Genomic DNA, 15,349 nt, shown 5'->3' on the forward strand with positions numbered 1-15,349 from the left:
ATTGTTTTTTTTTTTATTGGATTACGTCGTTGAAGAGAAATTTTTTAAGCCATGTTTCCGAAGTAAGAGCCGACGGATGGTCTGGATATACCAAATATAACGTCCCAGAACACTCCAGCTCACAGGTTAGTCTGCTCCAAGCATTCCCACAAAGGTCAGAGTTTTGTAGTAGTTAATGCATCATTTTTCTTAACATAATTGGTGATATAGGTTACAAGCAAGTCTGGCGCTGAACAGAAATTGTCACGCTATGCTCCTTTATTTATTGTGCATAAATAGTGAATTGTCCTGACACAATATTGTGTTTCGCTTCTGTTATTATGGTACATTGACAAAAACATATACTTTTATTCACAGGATAAAACAGTTGTTTTGTATCACTAATTGTCCAGTGCGATTACAGCATACAGTATTATTGTCACTGCTACATTTCTGTGATGCTACCAGAAATTATTTCCACTACTAATTAATTACCGTTGAGCTCAAAGGTCCTATTAATAAACGGTTAAGGAATGTGTATTTATGACGACGATTTGTGAGACTGGTAAACTTATGATATGTACGATGGTCTTTACTTTCTACACGGTGCATTTCAAGGTCCTGCACCCATCCGTCGGTAAACTGTACCTGGGATTGTTGCAGTGACCTGAAGTTACTAAACTTCATGAGTGTATGCACTCACTCCAAGAACCGTATGATTATAAATCTGAGCGTGGTGAAAGTTGGGCAGCACGCTAACGTCTTTTGTCCCTCTGTGTGCTCGTGAGGGTCTGACCCTTTCACTCCTTTGATTTTTTCCTCGTATCTTTTCTTTGTCTTTTCATTAAGTCTGTCTTTGTACGGACCGGCATTGTTCTCCTTCGTTTTGTACATTCCTTTTTTGTGCGGCAAAGAAAAAACAAGGCATTGGAACCAGAGAATGAACGTTTTGCGGTGCTGCAAATGCTTGCATTTGATGCGGTACTTGGATTGTTTTGCCACGAGTTCCCGGCATGCAATGCGCGAAAATCACGTGATTGCTAAACAAGGGGGCAGGTGCATCCGGCCTCCTCAGCTGTAATTGGTCCAGCCCAGAGTCGATCATGACCAATTGGCCAATCCAACACCTTTCATTATATATACCCTTCCTAAAAAAAAAAAAAAAAAAAAAAAAAAAAATCCATCGGCCCATAAAAACAAAAAATCGCCAGCAGCCCACCGGGCAAATGCCCGGTATGCCCGATGGCCAGTCCTGCTATGCTCTGGATGGATGTCCTAGTACACATAACAAGTTGAGATCAGGACTACCGACTGACTGATTATTGATTGACTAACTGGCTGACTGATTTTTAGTTGATTTTCTGTCTCCCTTCATTAAAATGAAACTACCACAAAAACCTGGGGCTGTGCATTTCTTTGTAAGTGAGCAAACTAACAAATTTGGAGACTCAAATAATTATTTCCCCACTACATTTGTTGTAGGAGTTGATATGATGTCTCACAGAAAACCTGGTCAGAAGTCAAATAGACTCATCATGGGCATGAATGTCATGGTACATTTGGCCCTTTAATGATAACTTAAAAGACAATAATTGGGTGCATGGACCCAGCTTTTAAGTGTGTCTTCAAATTTTCAATAAGATTGAAGACTGTTTTGTTGAAAAACCCAATGATTTCCATATTTTAATCATTTATCTGGTGATTTTAAGAGCAGTTAAAAGACCTGGAGGTAGTTCATCTGATCAGAAAACTTTTCTCTAGACTATGCCGGCCACTTGGTTATGGTGTCCATGTATGCACCCTGCTGTTATGTGCTGGATTGTTTCAGTGACATCTTACACGGCCTGCAACTGGGGTCTTTCGTGGTGTGATAGACCCCAGCCTCTATGGATGTTGTACTCAGAGCATGTTCCTGTGCTGCCATGATTAGTGCCTCTGGACTGTCCTTCAGTCCAGATTTGTCCAGCCACTGGTAGGACTTCAGGATGTCAGCCCTTTCCTCTATCTGCCAGTGGTGCATACCGTGCAGGGGCCTGTCCTTCCATGGTCGCTCCTCATCCTCCCCCTCTTCTTTCTTGGGTTGCTGCTGCCTGAGGTATTCACTAAGCACATGGTCAGTTGTGGCCATCTTTCTGATGTACTCATCAGGATGCTTGTTTTCTCCTCCTGGACTGTGGTGCTGACACTCACCAGTCCCCGGCGTCCTTCCTTTCACTTAGCGTACAGCTTCAGGGTGCTGGACTCGGTGGGTGAATGGTAAGAAGCTTCCTTGTCTTGATGTCAGTTGCTTCTATCTCCTCCTTTGGCCAGCTTATAATCCCAGCAAGGTGCCTGATCACCGGTAGGGCGTAGGTGTTGATAGCCCAGATCTTGTTCTTCCCGTTCAGCTGACTCTTCAGGACTTGTCTGACCCTCTGCACTGTCCTCAGTGTCTTCAGTGTTGCCTTCTGGTAGTGCAATCCAGTCAGTTTTGACTGCCTTCCCTCCAACAATCCCTCCGACTACACTTCTTCAGTTCAACTTGTACAACTGGCATGAAGTTGGTCTCCAGTGGTGTATGCCACATCCCCTTTGAGCTCCCGATGAACTCTTTTGGGATCTTGATCTTGTATAGTTCTAGGCATTCCAGGATTCAGGTATGGGGCATTGAGCCATAGCTTGGTCATTCTGGTCTTACAGTCTCAAGCAACTGTTCTGTCTACCAGCAGCTTGTGTTTTGCCCTTCTGGTATACCTATTCCTTTCTGTGGCCCGCTCATGTATTGAGCCATGCGCCTGTTCATCTTAGTCGCTATGATGCCTGACAGGCGCTTCCATGTGGTGCTGAGGCAGATTATTGGCTTGTAGTTGGATGGGACCAGTCCCTTCTGGGGATCCTTGGGGATCAGGACTGTCCGGTCTTCAGTTATCCATTCTGGGTGTCTCATCTACTAGCAGCTGATTCATTTGTTCTACCATGTGTTCATCATGGAGTGCACTCAGCTTCTTTAGCCAGTAGGTGTGAATGATGGTTACTGGAGCCTGTTCAGGGAGGTCGCTGTGATTGCTATAAGCATTGCCTTTATGGGTTGCAGCCTTCTTCCATATACTCTTTCACTATTGCTCTGTCTCATTCCTTGGTGGCGCTGTTCTTTTATTTAAGTAGAGGAAAAGCCACTGTGTTGATTAAGAATGGTTTTGACTATACGCACACAGCCAGCCGGGTTAAAAAATTGGTATGGTGGGATTACATCAGACTATAATCAATTACGTTATAAGTAGGTGAATTGTGTGACCCAACACAAAGCCTACGGTGAGCCTGTGGTGAGTCTGTAGAAATTTAGAAATAGTGCTGCCTTTGCATAGTGTGTCCTGAGATCACAGGTATCTCTTAATACTTAAATGTCACTCTCAATACATATCACAGAGGAGATTGTTTAGAAAACAAAACAACATTGTACAGGACTGAAAGAAATAATGTTTATTTACTTTGTAAAAGCAAAAAAAAGAAGGAAAAAAATTCGTATTAAAAAATTACCTACCACTTGTGTATTGATTACTTGCAGTGTCAGGAATATTTAGAGTTCATCTGCAAATATTGACACGTTAACTCACAATACTACTACTAATAATAATAGTGAACATTGTGAACTATAGAATATGCAAAATGTCATTATTCATGCATCCATCCATTTTTTTCTGCTTATCTTGGGCCTGGTTGCCTAACCCAGGATGCCTAGACCTCCCACTCCCCATCCAGCTTGTTAAGATTGTCCAGTGGAACATTGCATTCCCAGGCCAGCCAAGAGATGTAATCTCTGTGTAGTGTTCCACTTACACAATTAAAATCACCTTTTTCCTCCTGTATCTGACATTCGACTAACGGCCAAACTCTCCTCTCCAGTACCCTAGCATAGATCTTTCCAGAGAGGCTAAGGAGTGTGGTCCCCCTGTATTGGAGCACATCCTCTTGTACCCCTACTTGCCTACTGGTGTTGGCCAGAGGGGCCGATGGCGCGATATGGCAGCCTCGCTTCTGTCAGTCTGCCCCAGGGCAGCTGTGGCTACAACTGTAGCTGCCTCCACCAGTGTATGAATGTGAGAGTGAATGAATAGTGGTATTGTAAAGCGCTTTGGGTGCCTTGAAAAGCGCTATATAAATCCAATCCATTATTATTATTATTATTATTAAACATGGGACCCCCGCCCCGACCTGCTAGTCCAGAGGCAGCACCACAGATCTCCACACAACGTTGTAGAGGTGTGTCAACTGGGACAGCCCTACAACATCCAGAACCTTTAGGAAGTTGGTGTTTAACTGCCTCAGAGACCTTGCTACCTGTGATGGATGAATCATCCACCTCGTGTCTAGGCTCTGCTTCCTCTACGGAAGATGTGTCAGTAGGACTAAGGAGGTCCTCGGCGTATTCTTCCACAGTCCAACTATGTCCTCAGGTGAAGTCAGCAACATCCCACCCACACTAAAAACCACAAGAATAGCACACTGCTTTCCCCTCCTGAGTCATCTGACGGTTTGCCAGAATCCCTTTGAGGCAGTTTCATGGCCTCACCAAACTCACCAAACTCCTCCCATACCCTAATTTTGGCGTCAGCTACCTCACAGGCCACATTCTGCTTGGTCTGTCGGTACCCATCAGCTGCTTCTGAAGTTCCAGAAGCTAACCAAGTTAAATAAGACTCCTTCTTCAGCTTGATTGTGTCCTTCACCTCCTGTGTCCACCATCTGTTTCCGGGCTTACCACCATGACAGGCACTTTGCAGCTGCAGCTCCTTCCGGCAGCCTCAGCAATGGAGGTGCAGACTCAATGTCCCCAACCTCCCTCAGAATGCTGTTGAAGTTCTGCTGGAAGTGCGAGTTAAAGCTGGGAACACCTAGCAAAAGCTTGCAATACATTTAGGGGTTCTGGGTCTTTCCAGCATCTTTTCCCACAACTTGATCCAACTCAATACCGGAGTTGGATCAAGTTGACAGATCAGCTCCTCTCTTCAACTAATGTGTCCAAAATGCAGACGCAATGATAAGATTACAAAGAGATCATTGACCTGCGCCCTAGGGTTTCTGGTCCCACGTGCCCTTATAGACATCCTTATTTTCAAACATGGTGTTCATTAAAAACTGTTATTTGTACATATGTCTGTGTAAGTTCTCAGTCATCCAAGTCATGGTAGTCTAAGGAGCTTGAAAAGAAAAGCGTCTGGACTTCTTTAAGTTTCTTGAAGACGTTTCACCTCTCATCTGAGAAGCTTCTTCTGTTCTAAGAAAAATGGTGGAGAGAACAAGGTATTTAAGCCCTGGTGGAAGTTATCCCTTAAGAAGGTAATTGACCCACTATTGATCATGTGTCTTGTCACATGAGCCAATGTGTGAAAAAGGGTGTGGGTCATTATCAGCGCAGGTTTCGGGTGAAGGCACCTGAAACCTGACTAGGAGGCCATTCCTCCTAGTCATGTCCCTCCAGGTCTCGCTGTCATTGCCAATGTGAGCACTGAAGTCACCCACAAGGACAACAAAGTCACCCGGTACAGCAACTTCACAGCTTCTCACCGATGGCAACTCCAGACTGGAACAAAGTCCAGCCACTCTCCAGGAGACTGTTTTCAGAACCTGAGCTGTGCGTTGAGTTGAGCCCAACTATACCTAGTCATTATACCTCACACACTAGCTCAGACTCGAAGAAGTCCCAGCCTTGATAACCAGCCTCGATAGCTAGCCACCTGACACAATGCACCCGATCCCTATGGCGTCTCCTTTGGGTGGTCAGCCTACCAGAGGGCATGGCCAAGTAGCTTCTTCAGGATGTGCTCAGGTGGGATCACACAAAACCCTCCACCATGGTAAGGCGGTGATTCACAGAGGTGAAAATTCAATGTCTCTCCACATAAATATTAAATTAATTCAAATGAAGTGCGCCTACTCCTTATACACCTCTGAACTCCTTTCAACACAGCTTCTGTTTTAGATTGCTCCAGAGAATTTTGTGCTGATCACTCCAACCTTGATCTGAAACTTCACTACAGACATAAAAGCAAACATCTAGTTCTGTAACCTCATTTTCATGGCCAGAGACATTACTGCTAACTCATACCAATGTGATCTCATGTCATCACCCAACACACTTGCCAGACTGCTTGTGATGTTTTTTTTATTTATTCAAAATTAACTTCAGCTAGAAAGGTTTAGACACACTTGAAAAAGAAACCATCAAACAACATAGATGAGATCAGCTTAAAACTAGCAGTATACTTTGAACCTGAACTCACAAAGGATTTTGCCCTCTGTCTGTCTTTCTCTCTAACTGACGGATTCACTGTTAACAGCAGTTTATCGCCAGTAGACTGGCTAAAACCCCTGGAAACTGAGATCCAGATGTTTTTAAACACAGTGGTGGACTATATATATATATTGATTGTGGCCAGCTTCAGATGATTTACCTAAATGAGCTGCTCCGAATTTCCCAAAATCATCAAACAGCTAAGCCTTGCAGTGATTTTTGTTCCTGAATACAATGTGTTACCACCTGTGTACTGCAAAGCATGCGCACATATACAAATGCTGTGTTTGCATCAAAGAGCCTTGTCTACTTCCACTGGACTGATTCCCTCTGTAGGTATAGATATTTTGGCCAATGACAGTTAATTTTTGTAACACATATTCCTGTTTTGTCTTGTCTGTGTCTGTCTGTGTCTGTCTGTCCATCTGTTTGTCTCTCCATTCATCTGTCTGTTTTTTTGTTTTCCCAAAAATCCTCCTTTGGCCTATAAAATGTTCCCTATTTTCTGATGTTTTCCTTTTATACTATTATTTGTTTCATTTACAAATTCTTGTCACTGTAAAAAATGGTTGATATGTTCTATATATGATGTGCAATGCTCTCATAACATTTATTAATATAAATCTTGGCAATATTTTCTACCATTCCATCTATCTGCCTCATCATAAAAATGCTCATGTTTTCATATCTTATTATGACTGACCCTTCATAACCTTTTACCTGTGCATGCCATTCTCATGTAGCCACAGGTTATGAGAAGTCACGTAGCCTCAATAACATCTCTGGAATGACAGGCGTCCCGCTGCGCCTCACTCCCATCACCAATTCCACCTTTGAACCCTTTGAGCCGCCCGGCCTCAGGCGATGTCATTCACCCATCCCTTCAATCTTGTAGCATAGCCCACAGATAGCCACCAGATTTAACAACAACAGCAGCAACAGTAACATTTAGAAAGATTTTTTTGTCTGATTATTTGTTTTTGCTTGAAAAAAAAAGCCTACACACAGGAATTACAGTTTTTCCAGGCCGCTCTGTCATTCTGCATTCATGCCTTGTGTTTTGTTCTTGATCTGAAACAACAATAAATGCAAGTTCATGGAGCCCCTAGAGGCCCCATTTAATAATTTCAAGAAAGATTAGCTGAACCTTACTGAAATAAATGTGGCAAATTTGCCTTACTAACATGAATAGAGTTTAGTTTACAGTAGAATAATAGAAGAGTTAGTTTACCTCTAGTTTTCCTGTGCTACGCCTTGCCTGTACTTCAACTGCACTTGTACATCAACACTTTAACCTTGGCACCTAAGAGGAGTTAGAAATCTTCTAATATGAAGCCTAAGAATGCATACAGTGACACACAGACACCAACATATTACAGCAGCATGTGTGTTTTTACTCCAGAATAAGAATATACACTAGCCTATAAGTGACTTAGAAGCAAACGTATTTTGTATTTAAATGCCCCTTAATGTAGCTCCTCTGCAACTTCAATTTGAAAGTCATGTTTGCTGTAGAAGGTGATGTGCTAACACATCATCAACCATTTAATATAGCCGAAAAGAGACAGGCTCCCATATATGTCAACTCCAACACCAGCTTCTGAGCCCTTGTGCCCTTTCTCCTGCTTCCTGGTAATTAATATAGAAGGACCTGTTAGTATGGTGGACAAAGTACTGTGGTTTTTCATTTGTCCCTACCAGTAAGGAGTTATAATGTACAGATATAATGTATTTTCCCATAACAGAATTGTACATTATGCTGATTTAACCATGCAAGCACTATTGTGCAGTAAAGCTAGTTACAAACTCATTATACATAATAAATGTAGGACAAACATTATAGAATGTCAAGTTTTACACAGCTAAAAGTACAAAGCAGCAGGGACAAGGACTAGGGATAAGTGCTCCCTGTGGTCTGAAACTTTACACACACACATATATAGATATAAATATGTCATTGATCATATCATATGATCTTATTACATCTGCTTGAGCCATCAGAGATGATCACTTTCTTGTTTCTTTGTCTTTGTTAACTACTTTCAAAAAGAAAACTACAAAGAAAGCTTCTTTGGGGTTTTTTCACCAGACTGGGGTCAATGAATTGACAGGACTGTAAGCTGATTGTCCCCCTGCATCACCACAAAATGCATGCTCTCATGTTTATGTGTAGATAAAAAGAAACACATTGAAGCAGTGACTTTTAGTTTGTAGGGGTTAACCCTGACTACAGTGAAGACATGAACTTACTGGAAGAAAGGAAAGAAATCAGCAAATCTTCCAACTAGCTGTTTCTTTCCTTTCTCTGTACGTGGAAAAATGTCCTGCAATAGACTAGCCACCTTTCCGGGGTATTCCCTGCCTCTCTCCCTGTGACAGCTGGAAAAGACTGCAGCACCCCTGATGCTTAGGAAAATAGCTGGATGGATTTATCTATAAAAGCTCCAGACATTGCAGCTGCACCTGAGAGTTTGAAGCAGTTTTCTTTAGGCTTATGTTCACCAGACCACCACCATCACTGCTGCTGCACCATCACTACTATCACTGACTCTAATGTGGCCAGTGGCAATATTTTTCGTTTTCTCCCCATTTCGCTTCTTGTTCTTTCCCTGTTTTTGCCTGTCTTTTACTCCTGAACCCCATCCTACCCTTCTTCTCCTGTCCTTCCATCTCTTCTTTGTTTTTGGCTGCGGCTGCTCAGTGGGAGGTACAGTGAACGGCTACTGGAGTGACAGCCCATGGTAGAAGAAGAGCAGATGCCAAAAACCACACAGGAAGAAGACAGCAAACAAAGGACGGACAGAGAAAAACACAATCTAGACAAAGTCCGCATCAGTGTTTTTATGTGCATGCGTGCCCAGACCTGCAGCTACCTCTGTACTAAAGCCAATAAATTCAGCAAGGAAGAACATATCTCCCCTCACATGTTCTTCTTGATTCCTGATGAAGATTTTTGTGGAAAAATTTATTTGAGTGCATTTGGAAAAAGACGGTCCGTTGGTTAAGTTGTATCTTTTTGATTCCCCTGTGCACAACTCTTGCTCTCTCCTTTTTTCTCTCCCAGCAGAAAGTAGAATAGAATGTTTCATTTGTTTACACATCAAAGAAAAATCAAAATGATGCAAATTTGCTTTAAAATTCAGAGAGTATTTAGAAAATTGCACCAAAATAAGTGTACAGTGGGAGGTATGTCCTTCCTCATACTTTTTTACATTCAGACTGTGAGTTACAGAAGGTGAGAGCACTGCTTATAGACATCATTTTTGAATGCTCATGTATGTTTTTGTTTGTTTGTTTGTTTTTTAAACAAATATCTTGTTTATGTTTAAATGTATGTTTACTTTCTTGCCACAGCAGTCTACAGTCTGGCTGCTAAGTTTGGAGCTATGGCTAGAAAGTCTGAGCTTACCTTAGATGGAAAGGAAAATAACAACTCCCAGTTTCATTACCTAATATAGTGTGGGAACATGATGACAGCTTGTTATTATTTTCAGGTTAATTTTCAGGTTTGTTAGAGGTGTTAACTGCATCCCAGTTTTGAATATTTATGCTAAGCTAACTTCATTTATCACCTGCTGGCTGTTTTTCAGGCACAACTGCTCAAGCTGCCGTTGGCAAGAAAGTGATGTACAGATTTGTCCAAAGTGTGTAGCTATTCTATGTGTTTTATGTCAGGCAAGGTTTTCTATTGTTCCCGTTTATCCTGATGCTCAACCCCTCTGTGGTGCAGTAATGAATAACGTGGATATTTCAGTCCACTGGGGGATTCATGAAAACCAGGAACACATTTACACACCTCATTTCATCCTCTCCTTTTCCCAGCATCCATTTGTACAGAGTGCATCTGTCACTTTTCCCCTTTGGTTTCTTTTGTTGTGACAGTGTATATATGTAAAGTTTGTGTTGTAGATAAACCTGCATGGGTTTCTGTCACAATCAATAAGGATGCTAATTTGATAACGTTTTAGTCTCAAGCCTAATGGCACTGTCTAGATTACCACATGTGCGTGGATGTATATGTTGAGGTACTTGCATATGCACTAACAAAAGCATGCAACACAAAAAATGGTCACCTCTGAATGCAGGAAGAGGTCGATGGACATTATGCATGACTAGATGCTACGATGATACTGGTCAGACCAGACCAAGTTAGGTACTGTAATAGGGCAGGGCGAGGGTGGGAAAGTTTATTTTTGCAGGATGGGGAGGGGTTACGTCTTCTACTGTTGCTTTCTTATCACTCTTGAGAGACTTACAAGGTAAACATTAACAGTTGTAGCTTTTTCTTCTTTTTTTAGCTTCTCCGTTCACAAAGAGTGTTCTGAAAGCTGTGTACTTATCAGATATATGCAAAAAAGTAACAGTAACTGTGAACTAATGCTAAAAAATCCAGCTTCTTCCATCATTGTTTCATTTCCCCCGTTCATCTTTTCATTCATTTGCACCTTAATTTTGTGTTCACGTCATGTGTCGTTTCCATCTGCCCTTTCCTGTTCTGTAAACTGTAATATGTCCAAAAGACACGTCTCTGTAATGCAATAATTCGCTGCACCTTCTGAACAAAGAGCAATTCCTAATTGTCCATCTTTCCTTCAGCAGCATACAAACAATTTCCTTCTTTTGATGTCCCAGTGACCCGATGTCCCTTCTTTCTTTTCCCAGTAAAGAGGAAAAGAAAGTCCATGAAGCCATTCCTGTCATAGAATCCATAAATATATGGATGTGATTGGTCAAAAGGGCCACATCTACAGTCAGTCGTAATCAATCCATGACTAACACATGCAAGAATCCTATCAATATAATTTAGCCAAGATGACAAATTTTTAAAAATGATGGAGATTTATACTGGTCTTAGGAAAGTAGCTCATTGTATCTTGTAATGTATAGAAGCCCTTTGTTTTTCTGGATGAACCACAGACTATTTGATTGCTTCGTTTTAAAAGTCTCAAGATTTGTGAATTCCTAGTGAGAACCATTATTGCTGGAGCAACGCTCAAAAGTTAGAGCTTGAAGAGTGTTTCATGTGAATTGTCGCTGGCTTTTTCTTTGTGTCATGTTTGTGATCTGTGTTTCCTCCATCTACTCAGGTATAGCTCTCTTAACCTGTGCCCATCTGTATCTGGTCGCCCATGCTTTCTCAGATATGACAAACTGAAGGACTAGAAAAAAACACTGAAAAAGGTTTTCTGTGAATACCATGTGCTCTGTTTTAGGGTTCCTTCTACAAAACTGCTGTCCTTGCTTTGTTTTTCCGAATGTGCTCCCTTGTCTTCTCCTTGTATTTCTCCTCACCTTTCTTCTCTGTCCCAGTAACTGTATCTCACTTTCTATGGGACACCATCCATCCATTCTTCAAGCCAGAAAACTGAAGCCAAAAAGGAAAACGTGTAAATTAGAGCACCTTCGCATTGGAAAAACAAAAACTATTGGCCTGACAGTGGACTTCGCTGAGGATGAAGATAGGAATGGACAATAAAAAGAATAAAAAAGAGGGTAATGATATGTTGTAAACAGATGCAGATGAACAAATGTGTTGAAAACTCGTGTCCTGAGTGGATTGTCAGCTGAGCAGCATCAAAGAGAGGAGATGGAGGAGGAAAAGTTTGGGCAACACAGAAAGTGTTGGAGGAGGAAAGAAAGAAGCACAAATCGCTTCTCCATGTAAGAATGTGTCCCTCACTATTGCTCTCTTGCACTGTTTGCTTCTTCTGTGTACTTCCTCACATACTGTGTTTCGGTGTGACATCGTGTTATCTTCTTTGTTTTTTTATATTGTGTTCTTCTCATCTTTCTTTTTCATAGCCTTTGTGAGCACCACACCTGGGTCAAAGAGTGTTTGTGAACACTAACTATGGCTTATTCTATCCCACACAGGTGCAGGTGACTTATAGTTTGTCATTTGGCCAAACTGCGGCCAAATTAATAAATAAGGCAAACACTGCATGTCTGATGGTTAAAGTGGGATTCATTTTTAAAAATTCCAAAACTACTGTTATTTGGCCAAGGTCTGGTCTGTGCTTTGCGGGACACATCAGCTGAGATGTTCTGCTTTCAGTTCTTAGTCTGAATTCCAATCCAGTCCTGATTGGCTGCAGTCCTCTGCTTTGAGCGCTGAATCTCTTCAATTTCACTTTCAGTCTCCGAGCTCAGTGTCTCTCAGCTCCTTGTCTGTCGTATAAGTATTTGTTCCATCAGAGGTGTAAATAGTCCCCTCGAAGACCTCTGCATATTGTTACATATCTGTGTGTATGTGGGTCACAGAAAGAAAAATGTGTGACATTCATGCTGTGGTATCAGTGTCCTTGCATGTTGGCTGGACTCTGTAAGCTTTGTGATGAAATCTTTTTTTCTCCTTTGCTTTTCAGTGTGTTTGGGCTATTATTTCCTTGCGTTGATGTGTCAGGTTTCAGTTTCCGTAATGTACAAACAACTTTTTACAGCCAACACTGGAGATCAAACATAAACAAATCTTTCTCTATTGTCTAACATAGATATAGGTAATGCTAAAGGAACTCTCACAGCGACTACACTACACTAAAAAATCTGCAGCACAGGGGCAAAAACAATACAGAGCAAAAAGGAATGCAGATCCACAGAGAATGGAGAAATAAATTCCAAGCGAATGTGTGAGGTTGAAAAGGGACACCGAGTCAAGGAAAAGGAGAAAAGCGACTTAAGTGAGAGATATACGATACAGTCATGTGAAAAACTAAGTACACCGATTTCTGCTTAAGTAGTAATTAACAGCCAGGTGCTGCTAATCAAATCCGATTCAGTGTCAACAGCGTGACCACCTTTATAAAATGTTCTCAATTTGCTGGTCTGGAGCATTCAAGTGTTTGTTCATTTCAAAAAGGAAAGACAGTAACTGCAAATACAGACATACATGTCGGACTCCACAGGCTTCTGTTAGATTAAAAGTTAAAGTATGGCGTGTAATGATTGGCAGGAAAAAGCTGTGTGTGGCTTTGCCCAAAAAGTTGATTTCGTCACTCATCCAAGTGACTTCTTCAGTCTCGGCTGACTGTTTCCCCAACCTTATAAACAGCACATTTACACAACGACTGAAACCAGCACCACTGAAGGAACAATGGCTGGAAGGTCAGTTCCTTGATCATTAATATGCACATTGGCATGACCATTGATCAACAACCACTGATCAAAGCTCATTGATCAAAGGCCATCAATCAATGACCACAGAAGAAGTCACTTGGATGAATGACCAAACGTTTCTCCCACTGAAAACGCTACGTTCAGGTCAACAGAATCAGCCTTTTGGGATTTCCTTACCTGGATGATTGAGCATGCATCAAGACAAGTATGGCTTAGGTTTGCAAAGTTGCATCTGAACAGATCACATAAAGTGATGCACAGACCAAAGTGGAGACTGACCACACCGCATGATTTGTATGTCATTGAATGAAATAAATATTTGATCGCCTACAGTCAAGGCAGAGTTCTTGCTCCCAGAAATTGGTTGTGTTGGTGGTTGTGGCAAACAGATTATAATCAATCAATCAATCAAAACAAATGACAGATACTCCTACTTTCGGTTTATGTGACTAAAGCATAACTATCCACATAATCAGATTATTTCATTCCAACCTTTCCACCACCTGTCAGGGACAAGATTGTCCACGGAAAGTGCTTACCCTATTTCATAGCAGATATATATTTTACAAGGTCCTCCTTTGCAAGAAGGCACACGTACAGACCCATCTTAAGTTTGGAAAATGTTGCAAGGCAACCAAGGCAACAAAGGAGAGGTTAAAGAAGAAGTAAATATAAGTCATGCAGTTTTTCTTGATTTGTGATTTATATTCTGTCTCAATCAATTAAAATGACCATAGAAATTAGAGAATGTCCGTTTCTTTTTAAACAAACTTTTACATTCAGCAGGGGATCAAACAATTGCCCCACCCACTGTATATAGCAAGTATTTTAGAGTCAAGGTTTTATGTCTGATAACTAAATCCTGGCCCAAATAGGGTTGTGCAACAAACCAACATCAGAATGGCTGAAAAGGAAAAGAATCAAGGTTTTGCAAACCTAAGTACACTTAAGCAACACCATAAAGAAACATGGTTCAAAGTTCCCCGAGAACAATGTGACAGACTGATAAAGGCAATTACTTTAAGTTACAGCTGCTTGAAAGTTGTTGTAAAGGTGCTGAACCATGGGGTGTACTTAGTTTTCCACAGGAAAGGCAACTGACAATTTTTGGAGGGTAAAAAGAGTTAAATTCAAAATGTATCAAGAAAAAGCAAAACTCAACCATGTACTTAAAAAAGAGAGAAAACTTTAAGAAAAATCCAAAACATATTGAACCTTAAAGATCCAAATAAATTCCCTTCCCATTGTTGCTGAGCCTTATATTTCTTTGGTAACTGAACTGATATCATATTGAAATATTACTCATCCCATCAACCCCAAGACTATCATAATGTCCCTGATTGTTTCTCCAAGAATGTATAAATCATGATCACTCATGGTTCAGATTGTTTGGATTAGGGTTGAAGTCAAAGTGAAGTTTAGTGAGAAATGAATGCTTAATAATGCCTGAGGTGGGAAATTGTATTTTTGAAATATGTAAGTAATCATCTACTGGACTAAGACATTAGAGAAATAATTATTATAGGTCTTTTTTTTCCCAAAAAAGGTCCAACAGGAGGCTGTCTGGGAGAATCACCCAGAAGCAGTTTGCTCTTTGTTTTAGTCATCGTAAAACAGGAGTGGTGTAGGAAAGCAAACAAAACAGCAACAGAAGCATGGATATAAATATCAGCTCAAATCCCTGCATCAGAAAACTGCGCGCTAGGCACCAAAAGTAAAAGATTTTACAGAAAAACATATCACGATGTATTCTGTTAACGTGATACTTTTGAAAATGGTCAAAGTGGAACTAATTATGTCATTTAGTCCAGTAATTCTCTGCCCCTCCTATATTTTTGTAAATTTTCTCAAAGACTGGAAAGGATTATTATATGTGCAAGTACAGCAGAATTCAATGAAAAATATTTTAAAATCACAACTTTAGTTTGTAACTTCTGTTCCAATCAGTTTAGGATAAATGCCGTTTTTCTTTTTTAGCAATCATTG

The 15,349-nt window shown here is 41.0% G+C and overlaps 2 protein-coding genes across 2 annotated transcripts in view; both read left to right on the forward strand.

The window, feature by feature from the left end:
- LOC146670757 (voltage-gated potassium channel KCNC1-like) overlaps window positions 1-15,349 on the forward strand; it is a 102,678-nt gene that overhangs the window by 79,556 nt on the left and 7,773 nt on the right. The window lies entirely within an intron of this gene.
- LOC146670758 (NACHT, LRR and PYD domains-containing protein 12-like) overlaps window positions 1-15,349 on the forward strand; it is a 266,232-nt gene that overhangs the window by 33,326 nt on the left and 217,557 nt on the right. The gene's annotated exons all lie outside the window — the stretch shown is intronic.

The sequence above is a fragment of the Rhamphochromis longiceps genome, linkage group LG4 (genome assembly GCF_057381845.1).
Source record: "Rhamphochromis longiceps isolate RC_006_pf linkage group LG4, R_longiceps_female_GT1.1, whole genome shotgun sequence".
NCBI lineage: Eukaryota > Metazoa > Chordata > Actinopteri > Cichliformes > Cichlidae > Rhamphochromis > Rhamphochromis longiceps.